Source organism: Pristiophorus japonicus, chromosome 7, assembly GCF_044704955.1.
Source record: "Pristiophorus japonicus isolate sPriJap1 chromosome 7, sPriJap1.hap1, whole genome shotgun sequence".
Lineage (NCBI taxonomy): Eukaryota > Metazoa > Chordata > Chondrichthyes > Pristiophoridae > Pristiophorus > Pristiophorus japonicus.
In genome coordinates this window covers 143800366-143826207 of record NC_091983.1, presented here as the reverse complement: position 1 = coordinate 143826207, position 25842 = coordinate 143800366, and positions in this window count along the sequence as shown.

Sequence of the window (25842 nt, the reverse complement as noted above, 5' to 3'; positions counted from 1 at the left end):
GCGAAAACTTACTTCAAACTAACTTAGAATGGAGTAAGTGTCCACTTTTGTAAGTTCTGAAAAACCTTACCTAGAGTTAAGTTTAGTGCAGGCACAGCCAGAGACGGTGGGTGGAAAGCATTAAACACAAAGGACACATCAACATCACAACAGGGGCGGGGGCGGGGGGAGGGAAGTTAGAGGATTTTCCAAAAACACCTTCACAACAACATTAAAGAAGCAAAGTACATTTAAAGCACTAAGCACTAAACAAAGCAGTACATTTAAAGCACCAAGCACTAAATGAAGCACAAAAAGTAATAAGCAATTAATTAATAAAAAATAGAAGGAACCCTGCACCTAAAGCACCAAGACCAAAGTAATAAGCAATCAATCAATAAAAAATAGAAGTCCTCCCTTTATGTGAAGGGAAGGTGTCTCTGTCAGTGTCTCTCTCTCTCTGTATCTGACAGTGAGGGGTGGAGAGGGTGTGTGTGGTTTGTGTTGTGTGTGTGTGTGTGTGGGTGTGTGTGTGTGTGGGGGGGGGGGCGGTGGGAGGGTGTGTGTGTGTGGGGTGGGGTGTGGGAGGGTGTGTGTGTGTGTGGGGGGGTGGGGTGTGGGAGGGGGGGTGTGTGTGGGGCGGAGTGTGCGGGGGGTGTGTGTGGGGTGTGTGTATGTGTGGGGTGGGGGCTGTGGGGGGGGGTGTGGGGTGGGGTGAGGGTGAGGCTGGAAGGAGGCACCCCTGCTCTCTCCTCCGGCCCTTCAATCATTTTGTGTGCCCCCCAACCCACGCTCCTCCATCCCTTGCCACGTTCCCCCTCCTTCCCTTGCCACGCTCCCCCTCCTTCCCTTGCCATGCTCCGCCTCCTTCCCTTGCCACGCTCCCCCTCCTTCCCTTGCCACGCTCCCCCTCCTTCCCTTGCCACGCTCCCCCTCCTTCCCTTGCCACGCTCCTCCCCCACCGATCACCTCCCCAGTGCCCCCCTCCCACGCTCCTCCATCCCTCCCAAACACAGACTGGGGGAAAAACGCCCTGCTGAGCCATTACGCAGGTGCGCATGCTCCAACGCGCCTGCGCAACGCTGCCGGCACTGACAAGAAGGCTGATCCCTAGCCCCGCCCCACTGCAGGCTGCGATCAGCTTGCTCCTCCCCAGGGAGACTACGCTGCGCCACGCCACACTCCAGGAGGACCGGAGAATTGCTCAAGAAGATTCTGGCGCACCTTCGAGCCCAGGCAGGTTACGTAAGTCTCGGAGGTGCGCCGTTTTCGCCAGAACCGGAAACTTGCACCTATGAAGAGGTATTTTAAAGGTATTTAAAAAGAATTTTACCAGATACTTACCATTTGTCCAAGTTTTTTACGAGGTTCACGTCCCGCGAGGAACACATCAGGTAAGTGTGTCGAGTTCTCAAAGACTCCATTGTTTTGACTAGTTGACAGCTGTAGAAGTGGTATAAAAGCTAACATTTCACAGCTGTTCACTTTCCAATGTCAGAAACTAAAGCCTTCAAGATTTGGAAGACACATTTGAGCTGTATGCAGGTTCGATGTGTTTGCAGTGAACTCTCTATTCACTGTTACCTCCTTGGAGCAACATCTCCCACCATTAACAGAGCGCTTCAGTCATCTCAGCTTCAGCTGCCATTTATTCCATCAGCTTCGGTGCCCTTGAAAAATTCTCACCTTGTTCCTCAGAATCCCACCACGATCAGTCTCAACATCAACATCACTAAACTCACTAGCATTACCCACAACAGCACAACCTTCTCCGCAATTGCTTGATGATGCACAGGACAGAGGGCATCAGCACCCGACCACATTGCTGCCCGGGAGGTCTGGGATGGCCTCACCATGGCCACATTTACTTCACTTGACCCTGTAGGTTGTGTTTAGAATAACTCCACAAGACTGCACATTTTAAGCTCAAACTGTTGTGACCTTGGTCTTTTTATTGTAACTCCAGAGTGAGGAGGCAGCATGGTAGTCTGCCTTTTATATCTGCTGGCCCAGGTGTGCAGGTGACCCTTGGGTCTCCCACCGGTGCGCCCCCTGGTGGAAAGTCTTACACTTTGGTAATGTTTACATACATAACATCATTCCCCCCCCCAAAGTCTTAGATACAAGTTATTTACAAGTTGAGGTGATCCGGGGCTCTGCATTCCCGGGTTGATTACCTGAGTTGAAGTCCTGGCATGGGTGAATTGGTCGGATCATTGCTGCGCTGCGGTGTGGCTGGTCTGATCGGACTGTCGGGCATGGTGGGCTCATCCTCGTGGTTGACCGCGAGGTCGATTGCTGGTTGGGTGTGTGTGGGTGGATCAAACTGTTCTTGGTTGTCAGTGAACTGCAGTTTGGTCTGATCCAAGTGCTTTCTGCACGTTTGTCCATTCAAAAGTTTGACAACAAACGCTCTATTCCCCTCCTTGGCTAACACAGTGCCAGCAATCCATTTGGGATCATGACCATAATTAAGAACAAACACAGGGTCATTGACCTCAATGCCACATGATACAGCCACGCGATCGTGGTACATATTATGCCGGTGACGCCGGGTTTCTACATGATCATTGAGATCCGGGTAGACTAAGGAGAGCCTGGTTTTGAGTGCTCTCTTCATTAGCAATTCTGCAGGGGGAACCCTGGTAAACGAGTGGGGTCGCGTGCGGTAGCTGAGCAGAATCTGAGATAACCGGATCTGCAGGGAACCGTCCGTCACGCGTTTCAAGCTCTGCTTGATGGTTTGGACTGCCCATTCCACTTGACCATTGGATGCGGGCTTAAACGGCGCAGACCTGACATGCTTGATGCCATTGCAGCTCATGAACTCATTGAATTCCGAGCTGGTGAAGCATGGTCCATTGTCACTAACAAGGACGTCAGGCAAATCATGGGTGGTGAACATGGCCCAGAGGCTTGCAATGGTGGCAGTGAACGTACATGATGACATTATTATACATTTTCAATCCATTTAGAGTAGGCATCCACTGCTACTGAGAACATCTTTCCTAGAAAGGGGCCAGCGAAATCTACATGGACCTTTGGCCAGGTTTGGAGGGTCATGACCACAGACTAAGTGGGGCCTCCCTTGGTGCGTTGCTCAACTGTGAGCAAGTGTTACATTGGTGTACGCATGACTTCAATTCCAAGTCAATGCCGGGCCACCAAACGTGCAACTTGGCGATAGCCTTCATCATGACTATGCCTGAGTGGGTACTGTGAAGGTCGTGTATAAACATTTCCCTGCCTTTTTTTGGCAAAATTACACGATTCCCCATAGGAGGCAGTCCGAATAGATGGACATTTCGTCCTTGCGTCGGTGGAACGGTGTAATTTCGTCTTGTATTTCCCCTGGGATCGCCGACCAGCTCCCATTGAGGATGCAGCTTTTTACTAGTGATAGCACCGGGTCCTGATCTGGCGAGCCATGATGGGTGACCTCTCGCTCTCAAAAGCATCCATTACAAGGAGCAAGTCTGCGGGTTTCACCATTTCCACCTCGGTGGTGGCCAATGGTAGCCGACTGAGGGCATCTGCATAGCGGATTAGATAATCATACGCAGATAACGTTAGTGCCCATCTTTGGATGCGGGACAAGCATTGGTGTTAATACCTTTGCTTTCTGGGAACAACGAAATGAACGGCTTGTGGTCGGTTTCGAGCTTGAACCGGAGCCCAAATAGGTATTGGTGCATTTTCTTAACCCCGTATACGCATGCTAATGCTTCTTTCTCAACCATACTGTAGGCTCTTTCAGCCTTAGATAAGCTTCTGGATGCATATGCAACCGGTTGCAGTTTGCCTGACCCATTGGTTTGCTGTAATACACAACCGACCCCGTACGAAGTTGCATCACAAGCTAGTACTAAACGTTTACACGGGTCATACAATGTAAGTAACTTATTAGAACATAGCAGGCTTCTGGTCGTGTTAAAGGGTGTCTCTTGAGATTTACCCCAAACCCAGTCATCACCCTTGCGTAGCAATAAATGCAATGTTTCCAACAAAGTGCTCAACCCTGGTAGAAAGTTACCAAAATAGTTGAGGAGTCCCAGGAACGAACGCAGCTCCATCACATTCTGTGGTCTGGGTGCATTCTTGATGGCCTCTGTCTTGGAATCCGTGGGTCTGATGCCGTTCGCCGCAATCTTTCTCCCCATAAATTCGACCTCTGGCACCAGGAAAACACACTTGGAGCATTTCAACCTGAGTCCCACTCTGTCCAGTCGCTTGAGAACCTCTTCCAGGTTGTGCAAGTGTTCGGTGGTGTTGCAGACAGTGATCAAGATTTCGTCTTGGAACAGCACGGTGCACGGAACCGATTTCAACAGAATCTCCATGTTCCTCTGGAAAATGGCCGCCGTCGAGCGAATCCCTAAGGGACATCTGTGGTATATGAACAGTCCTCTGTGCGTGTTGATGTACGTCAATTGTTTTGAATATTCAGTCAGCTCCTGTGTCATGTAAGCAGAGGTTAGATCCAGCTTGGTGAACGACTTCCCCCCTGCTAGTATTGCAAACAGGTCATCTGCTGTGCGTAGTGGGTACTGATTCTGTAACGAGACTCAGTTGATCGTTACCTTGTAATCCCCACAGATTATGATCAGCCCATCGCTTTTCAACACCGGCACAATTGGACTGGCCCACTCATTGAACTCGACTGGCGATATGATCCCCTCTCGTTGAAGTCTGTCCAGCTCGATCTCGACTTTCTCTCGCATCATGTATGGAACCGCTCGGGCTTTGTGATGAATGGGTCATGCATCAGGGACTAGATGGATCTGCACTTTGGTGCCTGTGAAGTTGCCGATGCCTGGCTCGAATAACGATGGGAATTTGTTTAGCACTTGGGCGCACGAGGCGTCATCCTCCGAAGACAGTGCTTTGATGTCGTCCAGTTCCATCGGATCTTTCCTAGCCAGCTTCTGCCGAACAGCGTTGGACCATCGCCTGGTACAATCCATAGTGGTAAATCATGCACAGCTCCATCGGACAATACCTTCACTGCCGCACTGCCAATGACTGGTATGAGCTCTTTGGTGTAAGTGCGCAGCCTGGTGTGGATCGGGCTTAGTTTTGGCCTTTGTGCCTTGTTGCCCCACAGCTTCTCAAAAGCATTCTGGCTCATAATTGACTGACTCGCCCCCGTGCCCAATTCCATGGAAACTGGAATGCCGTTTAATTTGACTTTTAACATTATCGGAGGGCTTTTGGTGGTGAAAGTGTGCACCCCATACACTTCCTCTTCAGCCTTGGGTTGAGCTGCCTCTCTTACTCGTTCAGCGTGATCTGTGCCGGATCGGTCATCTTCTGCCGACTCTGCCACATGGTGAGTCGCAGCACGTCTGCACATTAGCTGAAGGTGCCCCATTGTTCCACAGCCCTTACACACATAGTGCTTGAATCGACATTGAAGGGCTCGATGATTACCCCCACAGCGCCAACATGGTGCTAATGGATTCGCATTCACGTCCCATGGCGGGCTCTGATTCATCCTAGGTCTGGCCTCTGTGGGTGTGTAGGCCCTGCTGTGTACAGTTCTCCCTGCTGAAGGCATTATTTTACGCACAGTTCTTGCCGGTGAGTTCCGATGCTGCAATGATATCTTTTTGGTGTTATCGTTCGTGGACATAAAAGCCTGGGATATCGTGATGGTCTTGCTCAGATCTAGGAATTCAGCAGGCAGCAGTTTGTGAAGAATGGCCTCATGGCCGATTCCAAGCACAAAAAAAATCCCGCAACGCTTCTCCCAAAAATCCATCAAATACGCACAGTCCCGCAAGGCGTCTTAGGTCGGTGACATAGCTCGCCACGTCCTGGCCCTCTGAGCGATACCTGGCCATCAAGATGCTCTCCTTCGGCTTGAGGTGTTCCCGAACCAGCATGCACAGCTCTTCATATGTATTTTCCGTTGGTTTCATCGGTGCGAGCAGATTTTTGATGAGGCCATATATCGTAGACCCACAAACGGTGAGGAGAATCGCCCTGTGCTTGATCGCGGTTTCTTCCTTCTTCAGCTCGTTGGCCACGAAGTACTGGTCAAGACGCTCAACGAAGGCTTCCCAATCATCACCCTCAACAAATCTCTCAAGAATACCAACGGCAGCCATGACTGCGTGAAAGTTCATGATCTGTAACTCGTCGTCAATTGTTACGTTTAGAATAACTCCACAAGACTGCACATCTTAAGCTCAAACTGTTGTGACCTTGGTCTCTTTATTGTAACTCCAGAATGAGGAGGCAGCATGGTAGTTTGCCTTTTAAACCTGCTTGCCCAGGTTGTGCAGGTGACCCTTGGGTCTCCCACAGGTGTGTGGTGGCAAGTCTTACACTTTGGTAGTGTTTACCCACAACAGCACCAACTTTCTCTGCAATTGCTTGATGCTGCACAGGACAGAGGGCATCAGCACCCGACCGCATTGCTGCCTGGGATGGCCTCACCATGGCTACATTTACTTCACTTGACACTGTGCACCCTGACTGCCGCATGTTGTGCCAGGTTGGCACCACCCCACATCAGCTTCATAAAGCATCCCTGCAATGCCCAATCCATTCCTTTCACACTCATCACCATTGTGATGGGTACCCTTATGTCTCAGCAACTCACTAAGCTACATCCAAAGGTGCACACATCTGTCCAAAAACGCAAAGTGTTCAAATAAAGATGTAAATGTTTGACAACTCATTAGCAGAAACTCTACATGAACATTGGCTAAAAGATCCTTTGTGTGTTGTTAGTTAGATTGGACAAGGGTGAGGGTGAGTGTGAGGTGTGGCTAGTAAGATGGGGATGTGATAATATAGACAGAGAGAGAGGGATGGGTGGTGCAAGGTAAGTTGGTGTGAGTAAGGATGTACAGGAGTAGGGTAGGGAAGGCAGAGTGATGGGGATGTAATGAGTGACACAGCAGGAGGAGGTTGAGTGTGGCTTTGCTGTAACGTTTTGTGATCGACTGAGATCATTGAAAGGTTCGTGCCACTGCAGCCAGGTCCTCCTGATGACATCCCTGCTTGTGCTCTCCTGTGCAATGTGCAACCAGGATGCTTTGGTGTCCTGGGGAGGGAAAAGAGCCTTCCTGCGTGCTGTGGCTCCCTCCATAAGTATCTGGAGGGAGTCATGGGAGAGACTGGGGGCAGCAATGCACCTTTATGCAATGTCTATCAGTGTTTGCAGCATCTCAATGCTGTGGAACACTGAGAGTACAACTATCAAAATCAATGTGGACATGGTCCCTTTAAGGAAACCGGCTGATGATCGCATCATCAAATGACGTCATTAGAGTTACTTCCTTTTAATTGGTCGGGAACCTCACAGGCCGGCTTAACAAGCCCCATCTAGGGAAGATTCTTTTCACAGTACGGCCTGGAGCCAGGAGCGGGGTCGCCACCCGCCGACCCCGGCTGCCCCAGAACCGTCACAGTTGGTGAAATCATGGCTGTAGTGTGAAGAACCCCCTGACATCAGTCCTAAAGTTAATTTTTACAAGTTTGAACCTATGTCTTTTGTCCTACTCCCACTGTTTAATTTAACATAACTTTCCAGATTAACTTTTTCCTTGCCCTTTATTGTCTTATGTACCTCTGTAAGATCACTTCTTATATGCCTCAGTACTCCTCCTGGGCACACAAAAATAATTCCTTACCCATTTAAGACTTCCGGAATTAATCTTCCACCTCCAGGCCTCGACAATCGGCCAGCTCGGCAGGCTAATTTCCTGCTTTCTCACAACCGTTGAGTTTCAGCAAGGGTTCCCACTTGGCACTTCAGCTCACTGGCAGCATTTACATAAGGTCCAGCCCTCAAAATGACTCAGACCTCATGGCGGCAACAATGAATGGGCAACTGGCATGGAGCAGCTGTCGCCCCACACTGCCTCCATGCCACCGCCCACCCCTGCCCCTCACAAACTCCCCCCCTACCCCACACCATCTGCCCCCGCCCCCCACCATCTCCCCCTACCCCAACCATCTCCCCCCTGCCCCCCACCATCTCCCCCCTGCCCCCCACCGTCTCCCCCCGCCCTCCACCGTCTCCCCCCCGCCCCCCACCGTCTCCCCCCCGCCCCCCACCATCTCCCCCCACCACCCACCATCTCCCCCTCCCCCCCACCATCTCCCCCCCGCCCCCCACCGTCTCCCCCCTGCCCCACACCATCTCCCCCCACCCCCCGCCATCTCCCCCCCGCCCTCCACCATCGCCCTACGACCCCCACCATCCCCCTCCGCCCCCCCACCGCTCCTCCCCTCACCCCACACCACCACCCCCCCACCCCCCCCACCATCTCCCCCGACCCTCCACCATCCCCCCCACCATCTCCCTCTGCCCCCACCCCATCAACACCCTGCCCCTCACCACCTCCCCCCCACTCCCCCAGCGCCTCCCCCCACCCTCCCCCCACCCCCATCACCTCCCCCTACCACCCCCCCACCTCCATCACCTCCCCCCACCCCCCCAACCACCAAGTTCAAATCATCCCTTTGAGTCTCAAGTCTGCGAAGGCTCCTAAATCTTTTTCAACCTTATTCCTTGCTATTTCAAAATAATTCATGGAGTTTGCATGTTGCCATTTTTCCTTCCTATATGTTGCACTTTACATTTGTCTGCATTAAATTTTATCAGCCACTGTTTGGCGTATTCACATATTTTTTTTGACCCACTCTGTAATTTCTAGCCTGCCTACTTCGATTCCACTGCTCTACTAATGAGTTTCCAAAACCAAGTCATTGATAAAAGTAGTAATGGTCCGAGCACTGGGGCATCCCACTCGGTATTTCCTCCATCCCAACATTATTCCTCTTATCCATGCTCATTGTTATTTATCCTTCAGCATATTTCTTATTGAATACCCAAGTTTTGCCCCAAGTCCCCACAGCTTTGAATGTAACTGTTGTTGAAAATTTATCAAATGCCCTTTGAATGTGGGCTGGATTTTCGGCTTTCCTGATTTTGGGATGCTAATCCGTGGGGCGGTCCCCATACTGGCTGAAAAAAGTTTTCACATTTGACTGAAAATTTCGGCAAAAAATGAGAATCCATGATCTGGGGCATTAAATCAGGCATTACACAACGGACTTTGTGCGCCCGAGCTGAAAATGCCACCTTCCTGCTATCACCCTGCTCCCTACCCTGCTGCTAACCACACGTCTGTTGTTTTCAGCTGACAGAAGAACGGCCACAATTGCAACAGGCATTTAGGAAGCCATTGACGTCTGTCCATGGGGGAGATTATGAGGCGTGTGAGGAGACTGCATTGCCTGAGCCGCAGAGCCCACCAGTTGGCCCGTCGGAACAAAGCACATCTGGGGACGAGCTAAATTTCCATGGCTCTGAGTCGTCGGAGGCTTCTGGCCACAGTCGCCTACAGAAACACAGTGCATGAGGGGAATGTTGGAGGCCAGCTCTCCGGAGGGTGAGTCAGCAAAGTAGGTCTGGTCAACAACAGGCAGACACAGGTAAACACAGACATGCACCGTGAGCTCATGGCTGCATTGGGTCAGATACCAGTAGCATCGACAAACTTTCTGTGACTGTTGCAGAGGCAGCGTCACGCATTGTTGGTGCAAATCAGGACTCCAGCGAGGCCATCATTGCCCACTCACAGAGGCAGGTGGCCTCCAGCAGTGACAGTGACCTTCCAGAGTGTGTGGCGTGTGCCATTGATCCCATTGCAGCATCGCTCGAATCGCAGGCACAAGCTACGCAGCAGCTTGGTGATGTGATGCGGTCGATGACTGGTGCCATCCTCTCTGTGTTCCCCACTGTCCAACGGGGAAGGGACGGTGCCGAAGCAGGCCAGCAAGTTCTGGAGACACATGATGGTCCGGAAGTTGAGGCCCAGCCCCGTCGGAGTCTCAGTGGCTCCCAGGAATTGGAAGGTGCTGTTTTTTCTCAGGATGGCAGTATTCCGGCTCCCACCACTGACTCTCCAACTATGCACCCAACGCAGTACACACCTGAGCCACCTGTGACTGCTTCCACTGATGATGAGGCGCTTCCAGGCCCAGAGCTGGTTCAAGACATCCTCAAACGCTCTCTGCACTGTCTGCCCCCTAACACAGCACCCCTCAAGTAGGTACTGAGGTCTCATTGAGGAAGAGCAGCAGGCATGGGAGGGGGATGAAGGGAATGCGGGGAAAATCTCAGGCCAAGTCCCATTAAGGGGTGGGACAGCCTTCAACCGATGCCTTGATATTTTATGAGAATGCCTGTAGATAGTTGTTTTTTAATAATGCACTTGTTAAGTAACTTGCAGCAGAACGCTGTTTATTGTATCGTTTTGTTATGATGGTTTATTGTGTCATTTGGTTTTGTTGGGGGTGCATAGTTTGCAACTTTTTTTGATAAAAATTTCACTTTCACCCTTTGCCATTCGTGTTGTTTGTATCATTCAAAAGCTCAGCGTAGATGTGCCTGTATGGTGGCACATAGCATGGCCAGTATAAGATGCATCCCTCAGCCTTGTCCATTCAACCAAGCCAGTCCATTATGAGCTGGCGATGTACGGCCCTTGCTCCGGCAGCATCTGTACGCTGTCTCCCCGTGGATGGGGTGGCTGTGCAATCGGGGCCTCACCAGGCTCCTCTTCGTCCTCCTCCTCCTCCTGAGGTGGGCCTGCAATCCCCATTGGCAATGCCTGGCCACTCATGATGGCCAAGTTGTGTAGCATGCAGCATACCACAATGAATTCGGAGACCTGTTGAGGGGAGTATTGAAGGCTGCCTCCAGAGCGGTCCAGGCATCGGAAGCGCTGCTTGAGCACCTCAATTGTCTGTTCGATTATGTTGTGCGTGGCTGCATGGCTCTCATTGTAGCGCTGCACGGCTTCTGTGGTGGGGTTGCGGACGGGGCTCATGAGCCACGTGGCCAGGCCATATTCTTTGTCCCTGATCTGCTAGCCCTGCCCTTCCCTTTGACGCTGAAACATTTGTAAGACACTGCTCTCACGCAAGATGAAAGCATCATGTGCGTTCCCTGGATTGACTGCAAGGATGCGCTGCATGTGGTTGCACATCAGCTGAACGTTTAGGGAGTCACATCCCTTTCGGTTTCTGAATACCTCTGCGTTGTTAACTGGTGCTCGCAAGGACACGTGTGTACAGTTGATGGCTCCTTGAAACCTCGGGAAGCCTGCAATTCTGCCAAACCCACATTCCCTCTCATTCTGGCTGTCCCTGCTCATTGGGAACATTATGAAATCCATTCTGCAGGTGTACAGAGCCTTTTTGACTTGGAGAATGCAGCGATGTGTAGCGTATTGAGAGATGCTGCATATGCCCCCTGCTGCTGCCTGGAAGGAGCCGGAGGCATAGAAGACCATTGCCACAGTCACCTTCACTGCGATGGGCAGTGCAGTTGTGTTGGTGCTAGAAGGCTGTAGGTCTGCCTGTAGGAGCTGGCATATCTGTCAGCACTTCCTTTCGGAAGCGCAGCCATCTCACACGCTGTTCCTCAGAGAGCTGGAGGTATGAACCTTGGTCCCTGTAAACCCATCGGGGTCAAGGCCTCCTCCCCAGATGTCTTCTGCCTCTCCCCATCTGTAGCCCGACATGGTCAGCAGTCCTTCTTCTAGCTTGAAGCCGCCTGCCAATAGCAACCAGCGTGATACACTGGCGAACTAATAATGCCTCCATTAAACTCGCTCTCACTGACCTAGTAAGGACACTGTGTAATGGCAGATAAAAGTGCCATTTGCAAGTCAGAGCTTGACACAGTGATCTGTTGCAGTCAATGTGACCTGCGATTTAGGATCCTCCTCCCATCATTTAAGTACGCTGCCAATACGCCAGTTGCACCCTGGGAACGGTGTTTTTCACACGTTTCCTGGGGCAGACATTAAATGAGACGGAAGGGCTGAATTATCCATCCGGGGTGCAAGAGCAGCGTTGCACGATGATTGACGTCATGACCTCAGTCAAACTGCAGGGCGGAGCGGTAAGCTTTTGCACTGCCGCAAATCAGGAGTCTAATTTACCGGCCAGAGTTACGCCCAAAAAACCATTTACCTCTGCTCGGGGGTGCAAATAGAGATGCAAAAGAGCGGAAAATCTAGCCCACAGTGTTGTAGGTTTTATTAAACTTTGGATTGTCACTTCCTTAAAGAAATCAAAGAGGTTCGACAAGAACTGCTGCTAAAGTTGTATTGACTGCTATTAACAAGGTTGTTCTACAGATAATCCTCAAATTTACTCCTGATAATTGATTTCATTGTTTAACATGGAACTAAATTAAGACTAATAGATTTGCAATTGCCTGCATTTGTTTTGTCACTCTTTTTCAATACGGGAACCACATTAAACTGTTTTCAATCTATTGGAACCTCTCCAGTGACCATTGACTTCTACATAATGATTGTCAGTGCATCAAAAATCTCCTCCTTAGTCCCTTTCAACACTCTGGAATAAATACAATCTAATCTTGGGATTGATTTTTTGAGCCCTTTTAGCTTGTCTCGGACTTCATTCTCATTTGTATCAAAGTCCTGAACTTCGTCTTGCTTGCTCTTTTATTGGGATGGTATGTTGTTCATGTCTTCCCTTGTGAGCATTTTGAGGAAGCTATCATTCAGAATATTTACTATCTTGTACTCGTCCTCAGTTTCAAGCAGATTTGCATCTTTTAGTGTTCTCACTTCTTTTCTGACAGTCCTCTTGCTATTGTGATAACGAAAGAACATTATAGTTATATTTAGACTCTGCTGATATGCTTTTTCCTCAGTCTCTCTTTGCCTCTCTGATCAATCCTTTGATGTGTTTCTCCATGATCCCACATTCACCCCAGTGAATCCCTTCCCCCTTTTCCCTGCAAGATTTGTAGAGGTGATTTTTCTTCCTTATTTCACTTTTAATTAAGCATTTAGGGTCATGCTTGTTTAATCTGAGCTTGATCTCTTAAAGTTTAAAATGCCACAGTTGCCTCTTTACCGAGATATTCGAAGCATTGAAAAACAACAACATGCACTTACACAGCACCTTTTATATAACAAGTGCTCCAAGATACTTTCTGGAGAAGGACGACACCAAAAAAAGAGAAGAAAAAGTTGTCGGAAATTAATGTTAGGTTTAAATAAGTGGGAAAAGGAATTGAATTATGAACAAAAAAAGGCTGCAAGATATAGATAAAAGCAAAAAAAGCAACAAGCTAAAAACTGCAGTAAAATATTTTAAAAATAAGAGAAACAGCTAAAATAGTTGTAGAGCTGTTGAGTTGGGAGTTGCTTAGCCAGTCATGTGATGTTTACAAGACTCAATAAAACTCCAGCTGGTTGGGTATCAGGGCATCCATGATGAGGCAGGTGGTTGTGAGCCTGGTGGATGAACTGGTAACGTGTAATGTGATTGTTAAACCTTTGCTAACAAATCAACTAGTTCTTAATGGCATCTCTAATTGTATGAATTGCTCCGTTCTTCTGAATATTGGATTAGTAACTTGGTGAATGCATTCCTGGATGATACCCTGGGTGATGTTGTGAAGGTCTCCTGTTACAGCTTCAAAGAAAGCTGTGGCAAAAATAACTAAGTGCAGTGCTGACTTCAACAGGCACCAGAAGAGCTGTTCTGGCTGATGATCTCGGGGCTGCAGTTCATTTATAGAATCATAGAATGATACAGCACAGAAGGAGGTCATTTGGCCCATCATGCCTGTGCTGGCTGTTTGGTAGAACAATCCAACTAATCCCACTCCCCCGCTCTTTCCCTATAGCCCTGTAATTTTTTCCCTTCAAGTAATTATCCAATTCCATTTTGAAAGTTACTATTGAATCTGCTTCCACCACCCTTTCAGGCAGTGTATTCCAGATCACAACAACTCGCTGCATAAAAAAAGTTTCCTCTTGTTGCCTCTTGTTCATTTGCCAATCACCTTCAATCTGTATCCTTTGGTTACCGCCCCTTCAACCACTGGAAAGAGTTTCTCCTTATTTACTCTAGAAACCATTCATGATTTTGAACATCTCTATCAAATCTCCTCTTCACCTGCTTTGCTCTAAGGAAGTCAACCCCACTTTCGATAGTCTCTCCACATAACTGAATTTATTCATCTCTGAATTCCTTTATCTCTGACAGTTCTCTCATCCTACAAGGAGCAGGCTGTGGAACTCATGGGGAGTCCCTCTGCTTTTGCATGGTGACAGTGTAGGTTTCACTGACCTGGTACCGGTTCTAAACCCTGACCTTGTCATCCCCGACAGCAAGAGCAGCGTGCTTCCTCATCAGCTCCACAGTCTGCTTCATCGAATCTCTGCGAAGCACCATATAGCATCAAGCTTCCACCTCTTTCTCTGTATCCTTAATCCCAAGGGGTGGAGCGTGTCTTTGGCTTAGTGGTAGCATTCCCGCTCTGAAGCAGAAGGCTTAGGATTTGAACTCGGTCCAGTTGAGTGGTGACTGGCTCTGAATTCTGTATTGACATCCAGCAGAATACTCATGTCTGATGGGTGTAGCTGGCTGCCCCTCATTTTATAGGTTGAGTGTGACCATAAAACCCTCTCACCATATAGGACTAACCACCCTATCGGCTGGTATAAAGATGGTTACGGCCATTGAAGGAGAATCACTAATACTTCTACACTAATACCTCCAGATAAAGGTATCTGAGCTGATGCATGGGAGTAAAGAAGCAAGTGACACCGTGGATGAGTTTGAGAGCCTATGAGACTGTTAATCAGCCTGGGAATCTTCCCACTACTTCACACTATTCTCCAAGGGAAAAGTGTGAAGATACTAAAACAACAATATCCCAATGGGGAAATGTTCACCCATTTCTAGCTTGTAACCTTCTTTCATGCAGATCCATCACAACGACAGATGGTATAGGAGGAAAAGGAAGAGGATTCGACGATGACAATCATGAGGAGGAGGAACAGAGACACAACTGCTTACTTGTGAACAATGATGATGATGAGAGAGATGAGAATGATGGATAGGAAGATGAAGGAGATGAAATTGGACTCTTCTTCCCTCAGAGACCTCCTGCCCTGTATTTCTTTTCTCCAACTCTCTCAAACATCCGTTGTGTCACTTGTTTCTTCGTTCATATGAATGGAGCTCCCATTATTATCAATGAGAGTACTCTATGTTCATTGGTGGTCCAGGCCCACGTGATCCTAGGTTGCGCTTATGTTCCTGGGATGCGTGAGCCCATACGCTGGGCTGCGCATCTAGGCCTTGGACCGCAAATCTACGTTCCTCTGGGACCACCAGGTTCTTTTGGGAAAAAAAAAATTGGGTCGGAGGCGTCTGCCTGCAGGAAGTCTCTAACTGCAATTTTCAGGCCACTATCTCGGCCTCAGCTGGAGTATTGTGTCCAATTCTGCCGATTGGCAAAAGTACCAGAGGCGACATGAGGAAAACCATTTTTACGCAACAAGTGGTTAGGATTTGGAATGCACTGCCTGTTAGAGTGGTGGAAACAGAATCAATAGTAGCCTTTAAAAGGGAATTGGATAAGTGCTTGAAGGAAGAAAAATTGCAGGGATATGGGGAAGTATGGGGGAGTGGGACTAACTGGATTGCTCTTTGATGGGCCTCTGTCTGTACTATTCTATGATTCTATGATTTCCATGCAGCAACTCAGATACTTTCATCTGGGTGTGTTAGTGAAAAAGTGACATCTGGTGATTCACAGAGCACTAGGAAATTCTCACTCACAATGGCGCTGATAGGAGTGTATATGCCTGTGTATGATTTATCCCCCATTTTATATATGGTCAATACAGTGGCCTTCTTCCAATCTGTTGATAGCTTTCCAATGTCCAGTGACTCCCTCATAATGATTTTCAGTTATCACAAATCTCTCCCGTAGTTCCTTTCAGCATTCTGGGATAAATACCATCTATCCCTGGTGATTTATTTGTTATGATGGTAGACTTGTTACTTTCACATCATGTTTCTAGTCACTTGCTAACACCCTCAGTTTTCTTTCTAATCTTCGCTCCTTTCCCAATCACCAGGACTATTCCAGAGTATATTACTTTGCACTCCCTTACTTTGAATTTTAAGACAATCCCTTGAGAATGTGATTTTTGAGGCATTATCTCTCCCTATGTTGTTTTCCTTGATGTGAACAACCACCACTGACTCCCTTTATTTATCCTTCAGGAACCCTTTTAAATGTCCTCAATATGTGCTGCTCTCGTGCCAGGCAGACAACTCAACAAACTGTCTTTACAAGAGTATCCATTTTCCTGAGCAAAGACAATCACTTACCTTATTTCTTGAGAAAAAACAACTCCTTTCAGCACCAAAGGTATCTGCAGCCAGTTCTTATCTAATCTGGTAGGCCCTGGTAACACCTGTGAGCCATTCTGCCTTACAAGAGCCAATTGGGGCAGGTACCGTTGAAGTGCCTTTATAGCCACTAGTGGCTTGATCAGACCATGCAAATTATATTGCCACCGCAATTGGGGACAAAGTCTATGGCCAAACATGGACTGATGGGATTAACACCTCAGCTAAAAGAGCAGATAGTGGAATTAAAGACAAACACATTAAATGATTGGGTGGTGTAATATCAAGACCAATGATTAGGTTACATTAAGCAGGATTAACTGTATGGAACTGGATGGGAAATTCTTTATTGTGTTGGAATGATATGTTAATATAGTGGGTCTGTAAAGTTTAGTGGAAATAATTATTTTCTTAGTAAAAAGAATTTAGGTGGGGTGGGGCAAAGAAAATGTTATAAGTAGAAAACTGAACACATAATAGACAACCTAACTCACAGATAGCCTTTCAATGTGACTTCTGCGTTCCATGCATGAGACTGTCACACGCTAATTATTGTATGCCTGACAGAAAAGAAGGAAGACTCATAATCAAAAAATGTAAATGTCTGATAGGTAATCACTATAAGTAAGTGAAAAGCTGACTAATTAGGTAATTACTGAAACTGACTTTCTTAGAAACCTCACTTTGCATTGTTCAGGTTTAGTCTAATTCTGCTTGATGAGAAGAAATGGTCAGGGTTGCTGAGTAATAACTACAGTATGGCCATTCCTTTTTGTGCTGCCACATCCCAATTAACCCTTTGGGAATTCTTTGCAAGATACCAAATATTCTGGAGCAACAATTTTCAATGGAGTCTTTAACGATAAGCACAGCAACACAAAGCAGTTCAAATCGTAGTCCCAAGCATTCCACTATACTACTTGGGATATATATGAGACAGAAGGAGATTTCTCACTCAAAAAATAAAACTGAATTAATGCTGGGGAAATACTAAGAGAGAGAAGAAGCATGCTTTTATCATAATAAAGCATCTAAAAGTGCTTCATAAAAGTAAAATCAGACACCGAACTGTAGTGTTAGGGGAGGTGACTGAAGCCACAATCAAACAGGGATTTTTTGAGGAGACTTTTGAAAGAAAGAAGCGGCGCAGGTCGGAGCGGAGCAGGTCGGGAGCAGCAAGGCCCATAAAAGGGGCCCAGCAGTCGGGAGCAGCTAGCTGGTGCAGGGGCAGAAGGTAAACAAAGAAGTAAAAAGAAATCAAAGTGTGACGTCACAGCCAAGTGGGTAAGTGATTGGCTGGTGGATTGGTGAGTATTTAATCCTTTTCTTTTTCTTTTTCTTTTCTTATCAGTAGGTAACCTTTGGCATTGATGCCAAATTAAGTTAATTTAAGGGTTAAGTCATAGCAGGAGAGCCCAGACCCATGTAATGCTCCTACAATGCTATGTGAGAAAAGTGTCACTGACTACTATGTGTGCAGGAAGTGTGTCCAGCTGCAGCTCGTGACAGACTGCATTGCGGCATTGGAGCTGCGCATGAATTCACTCTGGAGCATCCGCGATGCTAAGGATGTCGTGAATAGCACATTTAGTGAGTTGGTCACACCGTAGGTAAAGGTTACACAGGCAGATAGGGAATGGGTGACCATCGGGCAGAGCAGTGGAAGAAAGAGTGCAGGGGTCCCCTGTGGTCATCTCCCTCCAAAACAGATATACCATTTTGGGTACTATTGGGGGAGATGACTCATCAGGGGAAGGCAGCAGCAGTGAAGTTCATGGCACCATGGGTGGCTCTGCTGCACAGGAGGGCAGGAAAAAGAGTGGAAGAGCTATAGTGGTAGGAGATTCTATTGTAAGGGGAATAGATAGGCGTTTCTGCGGCCGCAATCGAGACTCCAGGATGGTATGTTGCCTCCCTGGTGCAAGGGTCAAGGATATCTCGGAGCGGCTGCAGGGCATTCTGGAGGGGGAGGGTGCATATAGGTACCAATGATATAGGTAAAAAACGGGATGAGGTCCTACAAGCTGAATTTAGGGAGCTAGGAGTTAAATTAAAAAGTAGGACCTCAAAGGTAGTAATCTCAGTGCCACGTGCTAGTGAGGGAAGAAATAGCAGGATAGTTAAGATGAATACATGGCTTGAGGAATGGTGCAAGAAGGGAGGGATTCAAATTCCAGGGACATTGGAACCAGTTCTGGGGGAGGTGGGACCAGTACAAACCGGACGGTCTGCACCTGAGCAGGACTAGAACTAATGTCCTAGGGGGAGAGTTTGCTAGTGCTGTTGGGGAGAGTTTAAACAAATATGGCAGGGGGATGGGAATCTATGCAGGGAGACAGAGGGAAGTAAAATTGGGGCAGAAGCAAAAGGTAGAAAGGAGATAAGGAAAAGTGGATGGCAGAGAAATCAAAGGCAAAAATCAAAAAGGGCCACATTACAACTTAATTCTAAAAGGAAAAAGAGTGTTGAAAAAACAAGCCTGAAGGTTCTGTGTCTCAATGCGAGGAACATTCGTAGCAAGGTAGACGAATTAACTGCGCAGATAGCTGTTAATGGATATGATGTAATTGGGATTATGGAGAAATGGCTCCAGGGTGACCAAGGCTGGGAACTCAACATCCAGGGGTATTCAATATTCAGGATGGATAGACAGAAAGGAAAAGGAGGTGGGGTAGCGTTGCTGGTTAAAGAGGAGATTAACGCAACAGTAAGGAAGTATATTAGCTTGGATGATGTGGAATCTGTATGGGTAGAGCTGTGGAACACCAAAGGGCAGAAAACGCTGGTGGGAGTTGTGTACAAACCACCAAACAGTAGTAGTGAGGTTGGGATGGCATCAAACAGGAAATTAGGGATGCGTGCAATAAAGATACAGCAGTTATCATGGGCGACTTTAATCTACATATAGATTGGGCGAACCAAACTAGTAGCAACACTGTGGAGGAGGATTTCCTGGAGTGTATAAGGGATGGTTTTCCAGACCAAGATGTCGAGGAACCAATTAGAGAGCTGATTTTCCTAGACTGGATCTTGTGTAATGAGAGAGATTTAATGAGCAATCTTGTTGTGCGAGGCCCCTTGGGGAAGAGTGACCATAATATGGTAGAATTCTTCATTAAGATGGAGAGTGACACAGTTAATTCAGAGACTAGGGTCCTGAACTGAAAGAAAGGTAACTTTGACAGTATGAGATGTGAATTGGCTAGGATAGACTGGCGAATGATACTTAAAGAGATGATGGTGGATAGGCAATGGCAGACATTTAAAGATCACATGGATGAACTTCAACAATTGTACATCCCTGTTTGGCGTAAAATTAAAATGGGGAAGGTGGCTCAACCATGGCTAACAGAGGAAATTAGGGATAGTGTTAAATCCAAGGAAGAGGCATATAAATTGGCCAGAAAAAGCAGCAAGCCTGAGGACTGGGAGAAATTTAGAATTCAGCAGAGGAGGACAATGGGTTTAATTAGGACGGGGAAAATAGAGTCTGAGAATAAGCTTGCAGGGAACATAAAAACTCACTGCAAAAGCTTCTGTAGCTATGTGAAGAGAAAAAGATTAGTGAAGACTAATGTAGGTCCCTTGCAGTCAGAATCAGGTGAATTTATAATGGGGAACAAGGAAATGGCAGACCAATTGAACAAATACTTTGGTTCTGTCTTCATTAAGGAAGACACAAATAACCTTCTGGAAATACTAGGGAATCGAGGGTCTAGCGAGAAGGGGGAACTCAAGGAAATCCTTATTAGTCAGGAAATTGTGTTAGGGAAATTGATGGGATTGAAGGCCGATAAATCCCCAGGGCCTGATATTCCGCATCCCAGAGTACTTAAGGAAGTGGCCCTCGAAATAGTGAATGCATTGGTGGTCATTTTCCAACGTTCTATAGACTTTGGATCAGTTCCTATGGATTGGAGCGTAGCTAATGTAACCCCACTTTTTAAAAAAGGAGGGAGAGAGAAAACAGGGAATTATAGACCGGTTAGCCTGACAACGGTAGTGGGGAAAATGTTGGAATCAATTATTAAAGATGTAATAGCAGCACATTTGGAAAGCAGTGACAGGATCGGTCCAAGTCAGCATGGATTTATGAAAGGGGAATCATGCTTGACAAATCTTCTAGAATTTTTGTAGGATGTAACTGGTAGAGCGGACAAGAGAGAACCAGTGGATGTGGTGTATTTGGACTTTCAAAAGGCTTTTGACAAAGTCCCACCAAAGAGATTAGTGTGCAAAATTAAAGCACATGGTATTGGGGGTAATGTATTGACGTGGATAGAGAACTGGTTTGCAGACAGGAAGCAAAGAGTCGGAATAAACGGGCCCTTTTCAGAATGGCAGGCAGTGGCTAATGGGGTACCACAAGGTTCAGTGCTGGGAACCCAGCTAATTACAATATACATTAATGATTTGGACGGAGGAATTGAGTGGACTATCGACAAATTTGCAGATGACACTAAGCTGGGAGGCAGTGTGAGTTGCGAGGAGGATGCTAAGAGGCTGCAGGGTGACTTGGACAGGTTAGGTGAGAGGGCAAATGCATGGCAGATGCAGTATAATGTAGATAACTGTGAGGTTATCCACTTTGGTGGAAAAAACAGTAAGGCAGATTATTATCTGAATGGTGACAGATTAGGAAATGGGGAGGTGCAACGAGATCTGGGTGTCATGGTACATAAGTCATTGAAAGTTGGCATGCAGGTACAGCAGGTGGTGAAGAAGACAAATGGCATGTTGGCCTTAATAGCGAAAGGATTTGAGTATAGGAGCAGGGAGGTCTTACTGCAGTTGTACAGGGCCTTGGTGAGGCCACACATTGAATATTGTGTACAGTTTTAGTCTCCGAATCTGCGAAAGGACATTCTTGCTATTAAGGGAGTGCAGCGAAGGTTCACCAGACTAATTCCAAGGATGGCGGGACTGACAAATGAAGAAAGATTGGATCGACGAGGCTTATATTCACTCGAATTTAGAAGAATGAAAGGGCATCTCATAGAAACATATAAAATTCTGACGGGATTGGACAGGTTAGAGGCAGGAATAATGTTCCCGATGTTGGGGAAGTCCAGAACCAGGGGTCACAGTCTAAGGATAAGGCGTAAGCCATTTAGGACTGAGATGAGGAGAAACTTCTTCACTCAGAGAATTGTGAACGTGTGGAATTCTCTACCACAGAAAGTTGTTGAGGCCAGTTCGTTAGATATATTCAAAAGGGAGTTAGATGTGGCCCTTATGGCTAAAGGGATCAAGGTGTATAGAGAGAAAGCAGGAATAGGATACGAAAGTTGCATGATCAGCCATGATCATATTGAATGGTGGTGCAGGCTCAAAGGGCCGAATGGCCTACTCCTGCACCTATTTTCTATATTTCTATGTTTCTAAGAAGATTGATCGCCGTTCGAGGGCTTGAGTGAGAGTGCTCCAGAGTGAGTTGTTGAGACAACTGAAGGCTCTGCAACTAAAGGTTGAGCAAAGAGAGAGGGATGCAAAGGACATATGAGTTAGAAGAATGGATGACCTACACTGGCAGTGGGCTGGAGGAAATTGCAGAGTTAGAAAAGCGTGAGACTGTGGAGGGATTTGTAGATGAGGACAAGGATTTTAAAGTTGCTAAGTTGAGGATGGGAAGCCAATAAAGGCTGGAGAGACCATGGGATGATAAGGTAGTTTGACTCAAGCTGGGATAGGCTGTGGAAAGTAACATTTTGGACAAGTTGTAGTTTGTGATGGTGGTTCTCAGGAGGCTGATATGAAGAGCATTGGAATAGTTAAGCCTGTAGATGTTAAAATCTTGTGTGAGAATTTCAGTGGCAGTGGGGAATGAGGTAAAGGCAGAGGTGGGTGATTTTAGAGGTGGAAGTAGGCAATATTGGTGCTATAAATAATGCTGAGTTTGAAGCTCAGCTCTGGGACAGATTCTAAGGTTGTAGTTCATTGGATTCAGCCTGAGCAAGGAACTGAGCAGAGAAATGGAATCTGCATGCAGAGTTTTTGGTGGGAGCAAAACAGGATGGCATCCATCTTATTGAGATTAAGTTGGAGAATGTATTGTTCTTCCATAACTTGATGTCAGACAAACAGTTGTGCAATATAGTGGTGGCTATGGAGTCAAGGGTGGTGGCAAAGAGGTAGAAGTTAGCATCATCAATGTACGCATGAAAGCTGACCCCATTCCCTACCAATGAATATGCCAAGGGACAGCATCTAGACATGGAAAAGGAGGGCAAGGATGAATCCTTGGGGCACTCCTGAGATGACCGTGTTGGTAAACATTGCAGATGTACTGGCTGCATTTAACTATCCATCATCAGATACGGCTGGATCATATAAAGCATTATCAGGCTCTGCTCTCCATCACTAAAGCTGCCCACTATTCTAAGATCATCCAGGAAGGGAAAGATAACACCCAGCTTCTCTTCTCCACCACTAACCATCTTCTTAAAGCACCATGCTCTGCCTCCTCCTCCCTCATCTCCAACAATAAATGCGAGGAGCTCAGGGACATTTTTTGTTCTAAAGATCACGAATGTCTATTTAACTTGCTCTGCTACTTCCCTCCCTTCCGCTAGCCCACCGACGTAACTTCCTCTCAGTTCACCCCCTCTGCCCTAACGCTGAATTTGCATATTTCTCTAGTTTCTCTTCTATATCCCCTCTTGCCCTCTCAAAGCTCATCTTGTCAATGAGACTGTCCTCCTGCTCCCTCGACCCTATTCAACACCAACACCTTGTTCCGCCAGAGGGACAAGTACAAAGCATCGTGGCAACACCCTCACTCCAAGCACTGGCACCTGCTCAACCATGTCATCATCTGAGCAAGGGACTGCAAGGACGTGCGCATCACCCGCGCCATGACAGGAGCTGACAACTGTTGGACGGACCATCGCCTAATCCGTTCCATCGTCATCAACAATATAGCCCCAAAGCGGCAACGGCAACAGAAGCAATGCCACAGAAAAATCAACGCTGGGGCAATTAAAGACCCAGTTAAGAGAGCCCTATGCAGCGAGTTCCTCACTGCCAACCTGGTGACCCTCGATGACCCCGAGACACAGAGTGCCCACAGCGCTTGGTCTGCCCTCCAGGCCACCATAACCAACGCCTGCGAAGAGACGCTCAGTCACTCAACCAGGAAACACAAGGACTAGTTTGACGAGAATGACCAGGAGATCCAGGAGCTAATAAACTGCAAGCACAAAGCATTTCTGAACTTAAAGCAGCAATCCAATTCGGGAGCATCAAAGCAGCTCTACAGGTGGCTGAAGGCCGAGGTCCAACAAAAAGCCCGTGAACTAAAGAATAGATATTGGGTGGAGAAAGCACAGGAGATTCAGCAGTTGGACGACAGCCATGATGTGCGAGGATTTTTCACCATAGTTAAGTTCACCTACGGCACAAGCACCCAAGGCCCCATCCCACTGCTGGCCAAGAATGGGGAGACATTCATCAAGGACACCGAGGCAGTCAGGACCCACTGGAAGGAGCACTTCGAAGATCTCCTTAATCGAGACTCTGCCTTTGATACGAGTGTCCTTGACTCCATCCCACAGCATGCTAAATACCACCATCTCAGCAAAACCCGCCTTGCACGAGGTAGAAAAGGCCATCTGTCAGCTCAAGAACAACAAGACATCAGGAGCAGATGAAATCCCCACTGAGGCACTAAAGTATGGCGGAGAAACACTATTGGCACGAATACTTGACCTCATCTCTCTTATTTGGAAGGAGGAGAGCATGCTGGAGATCTCAGAGATGCAGTAATCGTGACCATCTTTAAAAAAGGGGACAAGTCCGACTGCGGCAACTACAGAGGAAACTCCTTGCTGTCGGCCACTGGGAAAGTCATGACAAGAATCCTTCTCAACCGACTTCTCCCTGTGGCTGAAGAGCTCCTCCCAGAGTCACAAGGCGGATTCCGTTCACTAAGGGGTACAACGGACATGATCTTCACCGCTCGACAACTACAAGAGAAATGCAGGGAACAGCACCAACCCTTGTACATGGCCTTCTTTGACCTCACAAAGGCCTTTGACACTGTCAACCATGAGGAACTATGGAGCGTCCTCCTCCGTTTTGGTTGCCGCCAAAAGTTTGTCACCATCCCCCGCTTGCTCCACGATGACATGCAAGCCGTGATCCTGACCAACGGATCCACCACAGACCCAATCCATGTCCGGATCGGGGGTCAAGCCGGAAAGCTGTTCTCGATCTTCCTTGCTGCAATGTTCCATTCCATGCTCAACAAGCTCCCCGCTGGAGTGGAACTAAACTATAGAACCAATGGACACCTGTTCAACATTCTTCATCTCCCGGTTAGATCCTCTGTCATCGAACTACAGTACGCGGGTGACGCTTGCGTCTGCGCACATTCGGAGGCTGAACTCTAAGCCATTGTCAACATCTTCACCGAGACGTATGAAAACATGGGCCTTACACTAAACATCCATAAGACAAAGGTCTTCCACCAACCGGACCCCACCACACAGCACTGCCACAAAATGCCTTGGGCAACATGAACCATTTTCCATACCTCAGGAATCTACTATCAGCAAGGGCAAACATCAACGACGAGGTCCAGCACCGCCTCCAGTGCACCAGCACAGCCTTTGGTCGCTTGAGGAAGAGTTTGTGTTTGAAGACCAGGATCTCAAATCTTGCACCAAGCTTATGGTCTACAGGGCAGTAGTGATACCTGCCTCCTATATGGCTCAGAGACATGGAATATATACAGCAGAAACCTCAAAACGCTGGAGAAATACCACTAGCGCTGCCTCCGCAAAATCCTGTAAATCTACAGGGAGGATAGACGCATCAACATCAGTGTTCTCGATCAGGCCAACATCCCCAGCATCGAAGCACTGACCACACTCTACCAGCTCCATTGGGCAGGCCACATCGTCCACATGCCCGACACGAGACTGCCAAAGCAAGCGCTCTACTCAGAACTCCTACACGGCAAGCGAGCCCCAGGTGGGCGGAGGAAATTTTTCAAGGATACTCTCAAAGCCTCCTTGATAAAGTACAACATCCCCACCAGCACTTGGGAATCCCTGGCCAAAGACCGCCTCAAGTGGAGGAAGAGCATTCGGGAGGATGCTGAGCACCTCGAGTCTCGTCGCCGAGAGCATGCAGAAAACAAACGCAGGCAGCGGAAGGAGTGTGCGGCAAACCAGACTCCCCACCCACCCTTTCCTACAACCACTGTCTGTCCCACTTGTGATAGAGATTGTAATTCCCGTATTGGATTGTACAGAGTGGAAGCAAGTCTTCCTCGATTTTGAGGGACTGCCTATGATGATGATGATTCTCACTAAACTACTGACCACCCAACTTCCCTGTCTGGCTCCCATGTTAGCTGATATTGTTAATGGCTCCCTCTCCTCAGGTACTGTTACCCTCCGCTCAAATCTGCTGTCCTCAAAAAAAAACCCTTGACCCCCTCCGTCCTTGCAAACTATCGCCCCGTCTACAGCCTCCCTTTCCTCTCCAAAGTCCATGAATGTGTTGTTGCCTCCCAAATCCGCGCCCAGCTTTCCCGGAACTAATTATTTGAATCCTTCCAATCATGTTTCTGCCCCTACCACAGCACCAAAACAGCTAAGGTGGCAAATCACATCCTAATTAATTGCAAAAAAT